This window comes from Trichosurus vulpecula, chromosome 6 (assembly GCF_011100635.1).
Source record: "Trichosurus vulpecula isolate mTriVul1 chromosome 6, mTriVul1.pri, whole genome shotgun sequence".
Classification (NCBI taxonomy): domain Eukaryota; kingdom Metazoa; phylum Chordata; class Mammalia; order Diprotodontia; family Phalangeridae; genus Trichosurus; species Trichosurus vulpecula.
Window position 1 is genome coordinate 35,835,925 of NC_050578.1, and position 14,963 is coordinate 35,850,887.

The window sequence follows — 14,963 nt, forward strand, 5'->3', positions numbered from 1 at the left end:
AGAAAAATAGAAAGAATGTAGGCATGAAGATATAGACTGGGTGTGGTGAAATGGAAATGAAGAGGAAAGAACCAACAACAGTAAGTAATTGACAGGATTGTGTGAAACATCAGCTATGACTAATAATAGATGTGATTGATAATTAAGGAAGATTAAAGGCAATTGGGATTTTTGAGGCTAGGTAACTAGGAAAAAGTTAGAAGCCTTAAAAATTAGAGAATGTACATAGACTTGTGAGATGCGAATGGGGGAAGTAATGGAAACAAAAAGCTTTGAAGCTAAAAATCTGCCATGATGGCAAGGAATAGAAGGGAATGTCTTTTCTTCCTGTGCCTCCCTATGCTTTTATACAAAATATCTTAAAGATGGTTGAAGGTTAAGAAGAAAAGTGGTCAATATAGTTAAAAAAAAATACTGAGTTTGGAATCAGATGATCTAGGTCTGAGTCCCACTTTTAACATTTACTAGGTTTTGAGGAAGTTACTTCAGTTCTCTGGGCTTCAGATTCCTTTACTGTAAAATGAGGAGAATGTACTGGATTCCAAGGTCCCTTTCACCCACCACATCCCACAGAACTCAGGATAGAAACCAGAACCATCTTCACATCAGAAAATGATCATTCTCATGTGGGGGTGTGCTAGAACCAGCTGGAGAAACAATTGTTAAATTTTTAGTCATTGTAAGCATTTACAACTTGGAATTCGCCAAAGACTACAGAAATTGTGGTAACTAGGTGGCTCGGTGCATAGAGTGTCCAACCTGGAGTCAGGAAGACTCATCTTCCTGAGGTCAAATCTGGTCTTAAATACTAGCTGTGTAACCTTGGGCAACTCACTTAACCCTGTTTTCCTCAGTTGCCTCATCTGTAGAATGAGCTGGAAAATTAAATGCTAAATCACTCCAGTAGCTTTGCCATGAAAACCTCAAAAGGGGTAACAAAGAGCCAGATAAGACTGAAAGGACTGAAGAACAAAGACAAGTCAGAGCTTGATTTATTGCTTTCTTCATTGTCTGGATTTAAGAAAGTGGTGGAAAATGTTAATAAGGCAAATTAAACTTAAAAGGGCCTTTCTTTTTAGAGACTCCTTTGTTAAACATTTATCAGCATGACTGCTGTCCTCATAGAAAGGGACTTAAAACCATAACCTGGGTTGTCACTCTCAACCCTCAACCCTTTTTTGAGTCACTATTATCTAAATTTGAAAAGATTACTTAGAAATTGATTTTTCATTAAAATTGTAGCTTTTGACTTCTGATTTTAAAACTCATTTGCTTATGATTAGAAAGAATTTCACTGACAGGCCAACATACCTAAGAAGTGAGAAAGCTACCTAAGCCTCAGGATTTTCTTTCAGACAATCATTTCTGTTTTCCTAATTAGTTCAGATGTGTACTGTTTGAATCTCCACACAGATCACACTCCACTGCTTTCTGGAGCCCCAAGAGACTTGCTCCCAAGCCTCCTTTTCCATCACCTCCAAGAGCCACCCACTTTTCTTGGAAAGATTCCAGGTTGAGGAATTTTAGGCCTGCAATCTCTCCTTTGGCTTTAGCTGTCTGTTTCATTCAAATCTAACACGCTCCAGGGTTCCTGGGCCATAACCTCATTAAGCACCTAGGGATTTCCTTTACAGAGCAATGTCCCTAGGGCAGGAGATTCAAACAAAATCTCAGAGTAGGCAAACCAGAGCCCTCCTAGAGCAGAATCATCATGTCCTGGAACTCTCAGGTGACTGGTTAGGCTGAGAGGTCTGGTCTCAAGAGTTTCAAGCTTTGTAGGAAGACTCCAAGTGAATGAAAGACAATCAAATCAAGACACGGAGAATGACAATTTCAAGGGATTCAAAGGATTACTCACTTTTGTTAAGCATTCACATTCCAGAACATTTCAACAAAACTGAAGAAATGTTCTCTTTCAATCCTGTACTTAAATCAGAAGAACAAAAAGCTAGGTACAGGAGAAGTGAAATATAGTACTGGAAACATCATTCTGCCTCAACCAATCTATCTTAAACAATGCATTCAGAAGTGTTTCTATCACCAATCCCAAATTCTGACAGTTCAGATGCTTGGTACACAGTTTCCAAATGATTTTTTGAGAAAACAATCATTAATAATATTTTTAAATATTCCTGTGCAAAAGGACCCGATTGAGTAGAATATGCAATGTGATTAAGGATAAGGAAAAGATAGGGAAAGTTTTTTCAAATGGAAAACTCACTGAACTCAATATTTCTTTTTTGATTTCTTTCTTTCTTTCTCTTTTTCTTTACTTCTTTTGTTGCTTCTGGGGGGACTGCCCTTTTATTTTTTTAAATTTATTAATTACTTTATTTTCTCCCCAGTTATGTGTACAAATCAATTTTTAACATTTGTTTTTTAAAACTTTGAGTTCCAAATTCTCTCCCTTCCTCTATCCCCACCCCATTCATTGAGAAAGCAAGCAATTAAATAAACTATACATGTTTAGTCATGAAAACATTTCTATATTAGTCATGTTGATAAAGAAAACATAGGACGTCCCCCCCCCAAAAAAAAAAAAACTAAAGAAGTAAAAAGAAAGTTTAAAAAGTATGTTTCAATCTCTATTTAGACCTCATCAGTTCTTTCTATGGAGATGGATAGCAGCTTTCATCATAATTCCTTCAGACTTGTCTTAGATCGTTGTATTGCTGAGAATATCTAAGTCATTCACAGCTGATCATCTTACAATATGGCTATTACTTTGTACACATTACATTTCACATTGCATCAGCTCATCTAAGTCTTTCCAGGATTTTCTGAGAGCATCCTGCTCATCATTTCTTACAGCATAATAGTAATCCAACTTAATCACATATGACAATTTGTTCAGCCATTCCCCAGTTGATGGGTATCCCTTCAATTTCTAATTCTTTGCACCAGAAAGGAACTGCTCTAAATATTTTTTGTACTTTTAGATCCTTTTCTCTTTTTGTTTGTTTTCTTTGTTATCTCTTTTGGGGTACAGAACTAGTAGTGGTATTGCTAGGTCAAAGGGTATGCATGGAAAACTGTGGGTGTCTGGGTGTGTGTCTCCGTGTGTCTGTGGCTGTGTCTGTGTCTCTATGTGCCTGAGCATGTGTATAAAATGACCCTTTGGGCATAGTTCCAAATTGCTCTGTAGGATGGTTGAATCAGTTCACAACTACACTAACAATGCATCTATGTCTCATTTTTCCCAAGTTCCTTCCAACATTGGTCACTTTCCTTTTCTATCCTATTAGTCAATCTAATAGGTATGAGGTAGTACCTCAGAATTGTTTTAATTTGAATTTTCCAATTAATAGTGAGAGCATTTTTTTCATATGGCTATAGATAGCTTTGATTACTTTATCTGAAAATTGTTTATATCCTTTGATCACATCAATTGGGGAATGGCTCTTATTTTTATAAATTTGACTCAGTTCTCATATGTTTGAGCAATGAGACCTTTATCAGAGAAATTTAATTTAATTTTTTTTCACAATTACCATTGCTAACTGTTTTTTCCTCCATCTTATTCCTCCCATTTAGTCTATTCTCTCTCCTTTCACCCTGTCCCTCCTGAAAAGCATTTTGCTTCTTACTACCCCTTCCCCCATTCTGCCCTTCCTTCTATCACCCTCCTTCTCTTCTACCCTTCCCTTCCTATTTTCCTGTAGGATGAGATAGATAGATTTCTATACCTAATTGAGTATATATGTTATTCCCTCTCTGAGCCAGTTTTGATGAGAGTAAGGTTCACTCACTCGCCCCTTACCTCTCCCCTCTTCCCTCTACTATTAAAGCTTTTTCTTGCCTCTTTTATGTCAGAAAACTTACCCCATTCTACCTCTCCCTTTGTCTTTGTCCTAGTACATTCCTCTCTCACTCCTTAATTTTATTTTGTTAGATATCTTCCCTTCATATTCAACTCACACCTATGCCCTCTGTCTATATATACTTCTTCTAACTATCCTAATAATAAGAAATATATTATGAGTTACAAATAACATCTTCCCATGTAGGAATGTAAACAGTTTACACTTATTAATTCCTTTATGATTTTCCTTTCCTATCTACCTTTTCATGCTTCTCTTGAGTCTTGTATTTGAAAGTCAAATTTTCTACTCAGCTCTGGACTTTTCATCAGTAATGCTTGAAAGTCCTCTATTTCATTAAGTGTACATTTTCTCCCCTGAAGGATCATACTCAGTTTTTCTGGGTAGGTGATTCTGAGTTATAATTCTAGTTCCTTTGCCCTCTGGAATATCATATTCTAATTCCTTCTATCCTTTAATGTAGAAGCTGCTAAATCTTGTGTTACCCTGACTGTCACTTCATGACACTTGAATTGTTTCTTTCTAGCTGTTTGAAATATTTTCTCTTTGACATGGGAGCTCTGGAATTTGGCCATAATATTCTGAGGAGTTTTCATTTTGTGAATTCTTTCAGGAGGTGATCAGTGGACTCTTTCAATTTCTATTTTATCCTCTGATTCTAGAATACCAGGGGAGTTTTCCTTGATAATTTCTCGAAAGATATTGTCTAGGCTCTTTTTTTTTTATCATGGCTTTCAGGTAGCCTAATAATCTTTAAATTATCTCTCCTATAACTAGTTTCTAAGTCAATTGTTTTTCCAATGAGATATTTCATGTTGTCTTCTTTTTTTTATTTCATTTAGTTTTCTTTTACTGTTTCTTAATTTCACATAAAGTCATTAGCTTCCATTTGCCAAATTCTAATTTTTAAGGAATTGTTTTCTTCAGTGAACTTATGTGCCTCCTTTTCCATTTGATGAATTCTACATTTTAAGTATTTTTTTTTCTTCAATGAATTTTTGTGCCTCTTTATCCTTTGGTCAATTCTGCTTTTTAAAGCATTCATCTCCTTATTGGCTTTTTGTACTTCTTTTACCATTTGGCCTAATCTGTTTTTTGTGTTAAGGTATTTGTATTCAGGATTTCATATTTACAAGGTGGCTATTAAATAATAGAAAAGTCAACCCCAACTAGCCTTTTACTTAGCCTCAATAATACAAGCTGAACTTGACAGATTTATACTCAAAATGAATAATCTGTTTCTCCCACACCCAATAACAAGATCAGTTGTTCTTCAAGTATAGACAAAGTCACAGGTTTGTAGAAGTAGCTCCTGAAGTATGTAGTTCAGTTGATAAAACATTTATCACATCAATCAATGTCCACTAATTCCTCTTCAAAATTGAGTTTTGTATTTGATGGAATTTTTATATCAGGCTGTCCTTTCTTGCCATCAGCCCATTCGTGTTCAATCTCCAGGTGAGCTTTTTCTCCTTTACTCATTGTTAAGAGTGCTTCATCCTATCCTGATAACTTTACCCACTACAACTTTAAAACTTACAGGTTTAGCATACTTTTTCTTCTTTGCTATAGTTTAAATATTAGTACCAAAAACAGTTCCATCCTTTAATATTCCTTTGTAATGACAATGAACAAGATCTCCTTTTTTAGGAAAGTCAGTTTTATCTCCCCTCTTAAGAATAGATTTTGTATATTTTGGTGGACTGTCATCCAAAGTCTCTCTTGACTTCTTGGAACTTCTCTTCATCAAGCTTCACACTTTTCATCTCCTCTGTCACTTTGGCAACACTCTCAATACCTTTAAAATGCTCACTTTCAAAAGGTTGGTTGTAGGCTGTGACTAAATGATCCTTTTTTGCTGTCTTGGCCTCATTTTTTATGCTTCCTAATAATTTATGTTCTATAAGAAACAGATCTGAGCCATTGTCTTGCAGAAAGTTGATAATATCCTTCTTAGGGAGCTCGTCACTGCACAGTTGCTCTGTACTCTATGCCTACTGTTGGCAAGCAGCCACCATCTTCCCCCTACTGCCTTTATACGAGTGAGCCTGCCCACTGCAACAAAGCCCAGCACCACCTTCTATTCCCCAGAGAAGTGGGCCAAAGCCCTAGTCTGTTTTTAAGGTGTTATTTTCTTCCAGGTGTGTGTGTGTGTGTGTGTGTGTGTGTGTGTGTGTGTGTGTGTGATTTACCAAGCTATTGACTCATTTTTCATGATTTTTTTTGCATTGCCCTCACTTCTTTTCCCATTTTTTCCTTCATTTCTCTTATTTGATTGTCAAAATCCTTTTTGAGCTCTTCCATGTCCTGAGAGCAATTCATATTTTTCTTGGCGGCTTTGCATATAGGAATTTTCATTTTATTATCTCTGTGTATGTGTGTGTGTGTGTGTGTGTGTGTATGCATGTGTCTGTGTGTGTTTTGATTTTCCTTGTCACCATAGTCACTTTCTGAGGTCAGAATTTTTTCTATTGTTTGCTCATTTTCCCAGCTTATTTCTTGACTTTTAACTTTCTTTCTTTTGAACATCTGCTTTTAAAACTTTGAGTTCCAAATTCTCTCCCCTTTGCCCTCCACACCCACCCTTCCTAAGAAGGCAAGCAATTCAACATAAGCCAAGATAATGAATATCATTGTGTAAACACCTTCTACAACACTCATATTGAGAAAGACTAACTATATTTTCCTCCTTCCGATCCTATCCCCCTTTATTCCACTTTCTCCCTTAACCCTGTCCCTTTTCAAAAGTGTTTGCTTTTGATTACATCCTCCCTCTGTCTGCCCTCCCTTCTATTGTCCCACCTTTTTATCTCCTCCCACATTCTTTCCTGTGGGGGAAGATACCCAATTGAGTGTGTATATTATTCCCTCCTCAAGTCAAATCCGATGAGAGCAAGATTCACTCATTCCCCCTCACCTGCTCCCTCTTCCTTTGCTACAGAGCTGCTTTTTCTTGCCCCTTTTATGTGAGATAATTTACCCCATTCTATCTCTCCCTTTTTTCCTCTCTCAATATATTCCTCTCTCATCCCTTAATTTGATGTCATTTTTTTAGATATAATCCTTTCATATTCAACTCACCCTGTGCCCTCTGTCTATATATGTATGTATATACCCTTCAGCTACCCTAATACTGAAGTCTCATGAATCAAACACATCATCTTTCCATGTAGAAATGTAAAACAAAACAGTTCAACTTTAGTAAGTCCCTTATGATTTCTCTTCCTTGTTTACCTTTTCATGCTTCTCTTGATTCTTGTGCTTGAAAGTCAAATTTTCTATTCAGCTCTGGTCTTTTCACTGAGAAAGCTTGAAAGTCCTTTATTTTATTGAAAATCCATATTTTGCCTTGGAGCAAGATACTCAGTTTTGCTGGGTAGGTGATTCTGGGTTTTAATCCTAGCCCCATTGATTTCCAGAATATCATATTCCAAGCCCTTTGATCCCCTAATGTGGAAGCTGTTAGATCTTGTGCTATTCTGATTGTTTTTCCACAATACTGAAATTGTTTCTTTCTGGCTGCTTGCAGTATTTGCTCCTTGATCTGGGAGCTCTGAAATTTGATGACAATGTTCCTAGGAGTTTTCTTTTAGGGATCTCTTTCAGGAAGCAATCAGTTGATTCTTTCAATTTCTGTTTTACCCCCTGGCTCTAGAATATCAGGGCAGTTCTCCTTGATAATTTCTTGAAAGATGATATCTAGACTTTTTTCAATCATGGCTTTCAGGTAGTCCAATAATTTTTAAATTATCTCTCCTGGATCTATTCTCCAGGTCAGTGGTTTTTTCCATGAGATATTTCACATTGTTTTCCATTTTTTTCATTTTTTGGTTCTGTTTTATAATATCTTGATTTCTCATCAAGTCACCAGCTTCCACTTGCTCCAATCTAATTTTTAAGGTAGTATTTTCTTCAGCGGTCTTTTGGACCTCCTTTTCCATTTGGCTAATTCTGCCTTTCAAGGCATTCTTCTCCTCATTGGCTTTTTGGAGCGCTTTTGCCATTTGAGTTAGTCTATTTTATAAGGTGTTATTTTCTTCAGTATTTTTGGGTCTCCTGTAGTAAGTCATTGACTTGTTTTTCATGGTTTTCTCACATCACTCACATTTTTCTTCCCAATTTTTCCTCTACTTCTCTAACTTTCTTTTCCAAATCCTTTTTTAGCTCTTCCATGCTCTGAGACCAGTTCATGTTTTTCTTGGAGGCTTTTGATGTGGGCCCTTTGACTTCGTTGACTTCTTCTGCCTGTACATTTTGGTCTTCTTTGTCACCAAAGAAAGATTCCAAAGTCTGAGTCTGAATCTGAGTCCATTTTCATTGCCTGGACATGTTCCCAGCCAACTACTTGACCCCTGACTTTTTTGTCGGGGTATGACTGCTTGTAGAGGATAGAGTATTTTGTCCCAACCTTGAGCCACTGCACTGTTGTTTTCAGAGATATTTCTGCAAAGCAACCTCTGCCACACCACTGCTTCTCCTCCCCCAAGAACTGCCAACCTGGACTGCATCTCAGATCCCAGCAGGCTCTGCACTCCTGCTCGTATTTGCCTCTTAATTCTTCCCACCAAGTGGGCCTGTGGCCAGAAGCAACTGCAGCTCTAGTTCTGTACATGCACCACCTCTGCTGCCTCCAGGGCAGTGGCCAAACCACGAACTCCTTTCACTCAGTCCCTGCAGTTTTTTCCCACTAACCTTCTCTGTTGTCCTTGCTATTTGTGGGTTGAGAAGTCTGGTAACTGCCACAGCTCACTGATTCAGGGCACTAGGGCCTGTTCTGCCCAGTTCCCTGTCTGGTTTGTCCAGACACAGCCCATGCTGGGCTCTGCTCCATTCCACTCCCAGCTCCGTGCAATAGAACTTACCCAGCAACCATCTAGCCTGTCCTGCACTGGAGCCCTGCTTTCCTCTGCTATTTTATGGGTTTTGCAGTTCCAGTATTTGTTCAGAGCCATTATTTATAGGTGTTCGGATGATGGTGGGTGAGAGCTTTAGGCCAGTCCCTGCCTTCCAGCTGCCATCTTGGCTCCACCCCCACTTTTAACTTTCTTAAAGCAGGGCTCTGCTTCCTGGGTGGAGGGCACACTGTTCCAAGTTTCAAGGGGTTTGCACAGTTGTTTCTAGAAATACTTCTAGAGACCTGTAAGTTTTCAGTTCTTCAAAGATGATATGATCAAAGAGGAGGTATGTTTACTATTCTTCTGGCCTGTGTTCTGGTCTACGAGTGACCAAAAGCACTCTTTTCTGTCCTGGAACTGTGACAAGGATTACTGCTCTAGTGTGGCCACAAGCTCTGGTTTGCTAGTGCTTCTCCTTGCCTGGGACTGCCACCCAGGATGGCAACGCAGATCCGTATATGGTCAAAGCAACAGAGTCCTGCCTCAGTGCTAGCAGAATCCTTATGTAATCTCCTTCTGGCCAGTTGTTCTACCCATTTATGGTCTGTGAGCTGACAGCTATGTAAACAGCCACTGCTGCTGCTGATTCAGTGGCTCCCAAGGCCTGCTCCTGGTTTGTTGGGGCCAGGTCTGTGCTGGAGTGCCCTGTACTGTACTGAGTTTCACTCTCATCCAAGGGTGACCTTTCGCACTGACCTTCTCTGTCTCTGGCAGGAAAATTATTTCACCCTAAACTTTTGTAGGTTCTGCTGCTCCAGGAATTTTTTATGCCATTATATAAAGATGTTCAGAGGGGATATGGGGACAACTCAGGCAAGCCACTGCCTTTTCTCTGCCATTTTGGCTTCACCCACTTTTTTTCATTCCCTTGATGAACGTGTGTGCTATTCAGAATTCTAAGTACACTTAAACAACAGCAACAACAACACAGATCTTTGATTTCACTGATTAACTTTAGCATCTTATCTCTAATTTACCCACTTGGAGAGTTTCCAGAGGCCCTGAAAAGAAAATGATCTGCCCAGGGTCAGATAGCCAATATGTGTCAGAGGCAGGATATGGATCCATGCCTTCCTGACTCTGAGGCCAGCTCTTTATCTACCCATGATAACTAACTAACTAACTAACTAACTAAGTATATATATATATATATATATATATATATATATATATATATATATATATATACACACACACACACACACACATATATATACACATATAAACACATATATATTTATATATATACACATATATATTTATATATATACACATATATATTTATATATACACATATATATTTATATATACACATATATATTTATATATACATATATATTTATATATATACACATATATATTTATATATATTTATGTATATATGCTTATATGTATAAATATATACATATATGTATGTGTGTATATGTATAGGAATATATGTGTATATACATACACACACACACACACACATATATATATATATATATATATATATATATATATTTACATACATACTGGATTTTGGGATTACATCAATTAGGAAGTGTCCATCCTCCATCTAGAAGGCTGAATTCAAAGAGTCTTTAACTCTGGTCTACTATAAAGGTAATTATTAAAAGTTCTTAGAGAATTACCCAAAGAGCTGTGTTTCAGGTCACATGTGTGAAAGATGTCTGCTTTTGCTCAGAAAAAAAAAATTTGGAAAAGGATAAAAAGTAAAGGTAGTTTTCTTTACAGGTTAGCACAGGGGAGTAACTCCAGGCACAAAAATCCATCCTCTCAATAGTTTGAGCCAATCAATTCATCTTGACAGCAGTTCTCATCAGTGATATCCATCCTTTAGGAAATGCCAAAGGACAGCTCCAATCTAACGTTCCTTTAGGAGGAAGTTCCAGCCAAAACTGAATTAGAAATCTTAAAACAAGGTACCAATGGTCATGTCCATACTTTTCATAAGGACAAGTTTATGGAAGTCCCAAATAAATGCTCACCACACTGAATCTCATCAAGCTTGTCAGGGAACTTCTGTGATCAAGTTCCTGACATTATTTCACTGTCACTTTTCACTGACCCTCCCTCTCCTGTGCAGAGTCTTCCCTTGTAACAAAGACTTGAAACTAAACAAAATACAGTCATTGACCCTTGTGCTTCTGGGTTGAGTGGACCTAGAGAAAAATAATGAGTCTGGGGACCAACTATTCCCCCTGAGAAGTCTTACCCTGGGCAACGAGCCCAAAAATAAATGAGCAAAAAGTGACCAAAGCTATGCCTTGCACCTTGTGATACTCAAGAGTTCTTGCTTTCTGTCCTATTATGATATTGCCAGGGTTAGTCTTTACATGGCAGCCCTCATATAAATCGAGAAGTGTTATCTAGTGTGAGATGTTATATGTCTACTTGTCCAATTATATTGTGTGTGTGTGTGTGTGTGTGTGTGTGTGTGTGTGTGTTTTGGGATCTAGAGGATGTACCACTGTACCTCTTGATGACCTCTTTGACCTTGTTCCTTTAAACTGACAGACTGTCAGTGTTTCTATACCTCAGCTCACACAGGAAGGGGTTTGGGAATCAGCAGAACAGCACAGGAGGACAAATGCTCTCTGTAGCTTCTCTGTACACAGCAGATCTCTAAAGATAATCTTTATCCCCACAATAATTAAATGTTTCTAATTAGCAGATATAAAAAGAACTGACACTAGCTATGTTAGAAAATTTTGCCATGGTAATTCACCATCTTTATTCTAAAAAGAGGGAAACATAATGTATATCCAGTCCTGATAAGTCAAATTTGACCTCTAATCATAACTGATCAGAGTTCTCACAAATTTTAATTTTATTTCCTTGTTATTTTGAAAATAATTATCTTGGTTCTGCTTCTTCCACTCTTCATTGTTTTGTATTTATCTTCCTAAGTGCTGTAGGAGCAACATCTATCCCATGCAACTTGTTTTATTTTGTTTGTTTTCCTTAAGAGATGTTGAACTAATTCTGGAGACCTAATTGTTCAAAACCGATGGCAGCTTAAACTATTGCAGTTTTCCTGTCGGTGTAAGTTCAGAAGCCGAAATAGGAAGAGTCTTCTTCACTTCTTTCCTTGGCCTTGTCACATGCTTTTGACTGGTACATCAGTTTGGGCAACAAAAAGGCAGGAAAATTGCACTTCCTGAAATTAATTGATAGGCACAAATCATAACATTGTTTAATTTTTATTTCTTAGATGAGGAAAGTTGGACATTTTTTCACCTAAATTTTCCAAATATGTATATCCAATATTGTAAATTGTTTCCATACCATTTAATCACTTAGCCAATAATGAGTCATGTATTGATATTCAATATTTATATAAAGTATACATCTATCCTATTTGCTTCATTTTTTTCACCATATGTATTTTTAAGAGTTTTTTGGAGGGGGAAGTATTTTCTTTTAATGAGATCAGCTTAGCTTGGTGAGATATGCCTTTGATCCTTGCTACTCAGAAGGCTTAATCTGGTGGATCTATCAAGATCAAGAGTTTTGAGCTGAAGAACTTAAATGTGGGAAGGAAAGAAACATTTATTAATCATCTGCTATGTGCCAGACAATGTGCTATGCACTTTACAAATATTATCTCATTTGTTCCTTACAACAACCTTGGGAGCTAGGTCCTATTATTATCCCTATTTACAGCTGAGAAAACTGAGGCACGCATAGGTTAAGTGATTTGTCCAGGATCACAGTAAGTATCTGAGGAAGTAGTTGAACTCTGGTCTTTCTTGCTTCAGACCAAGTGTTCTATTTGCTGTACTACCTAGCTACCTAGATAGAGTAAGCCCATTTGGTATCCACAGTAGGTTCAGAATTAATAGTGCAGTGATTCTCTTTCCTCACCTCCTAGGTGAGGAAACCTAAGGAGGAATGAAATAACATAACCCAGGTCATAAAATTGAGAAGTTGAAATTTCCAGTCTTAAAATCATCATCATATACAATTGAATCATTTCAAGGACTTATAATTTTGAGCACTCTTTCTGCCAATAAAAATAATATGTTAAGGGCTTTGAGAGTTGCCAAGGCAAGTGGTGAAGTCCAACTGACTAATGGTTATATTATCAGGAAGTGGTGGAAATACGATTTACATCTGTCTTCTTCTCTACAAGCTTAATATCCTGTCCACTCTGCCACACTGCCTCACAAATCCATCTAATCATAAGATAGCTTTTTACATAGAATTTATATATAATTCTTCAGAATTTTTATGGTTACCCCTAATACCAAATCCAGTTCATGTTGCCATTAGTTTGCCAAATGTCTTATGTATAATATATCATTTAATTCTCACAAAAACACAGTGATATAAATACTGTGTCTATTGTTATCTCCATTATATAGATCAGGAAATTGAAGCTTAGAAGTTAAAGACATTGTCTCTGGACATATATCTGGTAAATGATACAGGCAGGATTAACTTCAAGTCTCTATTTGTCTCCTATAATTCCTTCTACTTCTCTAACAGCTAATAGTGTGTCTATTCTCTATTAATGGGATAAATCTATTCCCCTTTCTGATAACTTTTTATGCTTCATTTTCTTATGTTTAATTCTCTGATTCAGCTAGAATTTATTGTGCTATGAATGTGATCTGAAGGCGTAAATGTATTTTTCCCATATTATTGGGCAGTTTTTCCCAAAACCATTTATTAAATAATAAGGAATTTCCTCAGTTTTTATTATCAGGCACTAATGTATATGTTTGGCTCTATTTCTGTTGTTTCTGTTTTCTTCTTCTGGTTTACTTTTCTATTTTTTTGCCCAATACAAGATACTCTTAAGGAGAACAGACTTAGATTATATTTGATAATCTACAAGCGCAAGTCCACCTTTATCCATTTTTTTTGGTTTACATCAAACAAGCTATGTTCTTGTTCTTCAATATTTACATTTTTCTATATATAAGTTCTATTTTGAGTTGATTTAGTCCTATAATGAAATACATTGCTTTTGTTTTGTCTGCATTGCCCTTCTAAGGCTTTCAATGTGCATTTTTCTTGCTAATTAAATGGAAAAACAATTTGGTACATTCCCCCTTTGCACCTCCATTGTCCTCTATTATTGAATTGATTTTTGCTCCTATTTCTTTCTGCTTGATTTTTATTGATAGTTTACAAAACATTTATAAGTCATGTGATGTGTATTTATTTTATATTCTGATACTTTGCCAAATGTATTGTTTCAATTAATTTTAGTTGACTGTCTAGAGTTCTTTAAGTAGATTGTCATATCACCTGAAAAAAGGCCATAATTTTGTTTCTGCTTTACCTAGGCTTACTCCCATATTTAGTTCATTTGACATATTTCTATCACCTGCACTCCTAGAAATATATCAGGTAATAGTGGTAATTATGGCCTCCTTGCTTTACTCTTAATCTTATTGGAAAGACCCCTTTCCAGGAAAAGGACCTGGAAACTCCGGAAAGAATTTCTCCACCACAAATTTGTTAGCTTTTGATTTTAGATAGAAACTATTCACTGTGTTAAGAAAAGGCAAATTTATTCCTAGATTTTCAATATTTTTAAAAACAAATGGAATTCAACTAAAATTGATGAAAACAATTTATATCTTCAACAAAAAAAAATAGAATGTAAAATAAATCTGCTTTATTCATGAACTTTTTTGTATACTATCAAAAAAAGCTAGCAGAAAGATAGAAAGGGAAATTCAATTCAAATAACCAGAGAACAAATAAAATGTCTGAAAGTCTAACCATGAAGACACAGAGAAATTACATGAATTTACCTGGCAACACTCTTTACAACAATAAAGACAATCCTAAACAATCAGAGAAATAGTAGTTGCTTATGGTTACTCTGTCTTAATATAACAAAAATAACAATGCTATGCAGATTGTTGCTTATTTATTACCCTACCAAATAAACTGTAAAAATATTACTTTATAGAACTAGAAAAAAATGAGAAGGGAAAAAGTATTTGAAAGGAGGAGGCCTTATCAAATCCATGTCTTTTGGAAATCATGCCAAACTATCACCTACTCCTTGCTGCCTCTATTCAATGGTGGTGATATCTTTATTCATCTCTCAGAGATGTTGTGAGCTAAAAAAGATGTGAGTATGTTTTCAGTTTAAATTGGCGATATGTGATGCAATCATAAGGTGTTACTATGAATTCAAATTCAACATGAGAACCTTTATATGGATCCTATGGGAAAATAGGCATGTTTTTTTAACAGTGAAAAAGCTCTATTTCTTCAT

General features: G+C 36.5%; 1 pseudogene; it reads right to left on the reverse strand.

Moving 5' to 3' along the window:
* Positions 1-5,171: 5,171 nt before the first annotated feature.
* Positions 5,172-5,839, reverse strand: LOC118852712 (annotated as a pseudogene).
* Between the last annotated feature and the right edge of the window lie 9,124 nt (positions 5,840-14,963).